The sequence below is a fragment of the Mastomys coucha genome, unplaced genomic scaffold, assembly GCF_008632895.1.
Source record: "Mastomys coucha isolate ucsf_1 unplaced genomic scaffold, UCSF_Mcou_1 pScaffold9, whole genome shotgun sequence".
Taxonomy (NCBI): domain Eukaryota; kingdom Metazoa; phylum Chordata; class Mammalia; order Rodentia; family Muridae; genus Mastomys; species Mastomys coucha.
In genome coordinates, this window is record NW_022196915.1 from 95,264,156 (window position 1) to 95,266,793 (window position 2,638).

General features: G+C 37.8%; 1 pseudogene across 1 annotated transcript; it reads right to left on the reverse strand.

Annotated features, from left to right (window-relative positions):
- Positions 1-1,744: 1,744 nt before the first annotated feature.
- On the reverse strand, positions 1,745-2,583 carry LOC116084478 (annotated as a pseudogene). The gene has a single exon (XR_004116124.1). The product of XR_004116124.1 is annotated as a high mobility group protein B1 pseudogene (transcript).
- Between the last annotated feature and the right edge of the window lie 55 nt (positions 2,584-2,638).

The window sequence follows — 2,638 nt, forward strand, 5'->3', positions numbered from 1 at the left end:
TACACAAGTCTCTTTACATAACTGATGTACATTTTTATTACATCTCTAAATTATATATACATATATATATATATGCAAATAACACTGTATTCATGAATATGTCCACTATGGATACATACATGCATTATAACATTATATATTTCCATGTAGGTATAGTAATATGCTATTTATATGCTTGTTAAAAATTCATGTGATCAAATGCAAGCCTCTAAGATGATGATGCTAAGAAATAGAAGAATTGTGAAGCGATTAGACTAGAGATAGAAAGTACCTTCAATGGAGTCTGGGCCCTTTTTCTTTTTTTTTTTTAAACCTCTGCAATTATTAGTTTATTAGTATCATCCAGGACTCATGTTCAGTATTCCTCCTCAAGTTACATTAACAAACACAAATGTAAAGAACCCAAGTCAAAATTATATAACAGCACTCCATCACAAAAGCACGTAAAATTACAAGAACGCTATTTTAAAACAGTGGCACTTTAAGAGAACAATAATTTCAAAAAAAACCCACAAAATTGCCAAATTGTTCCCTAAACTAAGCAGATTAAACATGATTAATGAATGAGTTTGGGTTTTATAAAGAAAAAGCAAATGGATTGGACAACTGGTACTAATATGCAAAGTTTTTCCTCTTTCCTTGTATCTGATTTATAAAGGGACAAACCACAATATAGGAAAATATACCCTTCATTTCAAATGTGGCGTAATTTTAAAAGATGGCTCAACTAATTAAAAATACCTTTAAATAGTCAAGTTTCCTGAGCAATCCGTATTCAGATAGAAGGGCAAAGGCATTACAGCCAGTGTTCTTGTGATAGCCTTCGCTGAGACTAAGGTCAACAAATAATAATACGCAGTCTTGTATTTTAAGCTCATGCTTTTGGGGATACATTCTCAGGTCTTCTTTAGTAGGGGAAACTGCAAAATATAACTGCAGTTACACAGTAATGGCAGTTAAAGGAGAGTCCTCATGTAAGGATTAGAACATACTTTTCTATTAGTCCTTCAAGGACAGACTTTCAGATTGCTTGATTCTAATAATCCCATAGTGTGACAGAATTGATCACTCCTTGCTTTGCCAAGTAGGTTATAAATATCTCTTATCCAACTGATCAGGATTTTGGAGACTCTTCAACTATGGATGAAAATGTTACCCCTACCACAATATGCAGGGTGTTTGGACAAAAGCTTTTTTCCAGCTAACTATACGAAAAGATATACACTGTAATCATAATCCATGTGACCCAAAATGGGCAAAAGCAAAAGACTAGCTTCCCCTCGAGAAGAAAACTTTCAGACCTATGAAAAGGACAACAATGCTAATAAAAAAAATTGTATTTCCTTAGAAGCATTCAGAATGTCAACAAAACAGCCGCAATTTTGTTTTTGCAATTACAGAGTGGTATTCTGTTAACAGAACAAGTATCTTCGTATAAGCTGCATCAGAGACAACTGAAGATGAAAAAAAAAAAAAACCCAAAAGTAAAACCAAAAGAAAAAAAAATTAAAAACAAAAACAAAAACCAAACTACTGTCCCCATATATAACTAATATGTGCTGTGCACCAACAAGAACCTGCTTTAAATTTCCGTGCCAATTTACAACACCCAGACTGTACCAGGCAAGGTTAGTGCCTATTGAAAAAATACCACCAGGACAGGGCTATCTAAAGACACATTCGGTAGTGTGTTAACTATACAAAAAAAGATACTGTACAGTTTAAAAACAAATCTTACACAGCCTTACATTTCAATTTTTTTCCTTAAAAGGAGTGAGTTGTGTACAGGGGGGTTAAATGCTTTATAGACAAGAAAAAAAACTGCGCTAGAACCAACTTATTCATCATCATCATCTTCTTCTTCATCTTCGTCTTCTTCCTCCTCCTCTTCCTCATCCTCTTCACCCTCCTACTCATCTTCCCCTTCCTTCTTTTTCTTGCTCTTCTCAGCCTTGACCACCCCCTTTTTCGCTGCATCAAGTTTTCCTTCAACTCTGTAGGCAGCAATATCCTTCTCGTACTTCTTCAGCTTGGCAGCCTTCTTCTCGTAGGGCTGCTTGTCATCAGCTGCAGTGTTGTTCCACATCTCTCCTAGTTTCTTTGCAACATCACCAATGGATAAGCCAGGATGCTCACATTTGATTTTAGGGCGGTACTCAGAACAGAACAAGAAGAAGGCCGAAGGAGGCCTCTTGGGTGCATTGGGGTCCTTGAACTTCTTTTTGGTCTCCCCTTTGTGGGGGTGAGTGTAGGTTTTCATTTCTCTTTCATAACGAGCCTTGTCAGCATTTGCCATATCTTCAAATTTCCCCTTTTCTTTAGCAGACATGGTTTTCCACCTCTCTGAGCACTTCTTGGAGAACTCTGAGAAGTTGACAGAAGCATCCGGGTGCTTCTTCTTGTGCTCCTCCCGGCAAGTTTGCACAAAGAATGCATATGAGGGCATTTTGCCTCTAGGCTTCTTAGGATCTCCTTTGCCCATGTTTAGTTGATTTTCCTCCGCGAGGCACAGAGTCACCCAGTGCCCGTCCGGCTCTCGCTTGCCCCGGCGCTGTCTCTATGGAGCTCAATGTACTGCAATGGCTCGGAGTCTGGGCCCTTATAAAACAGTGCAAGTTCACTTTCTTGTTCTTGCCAA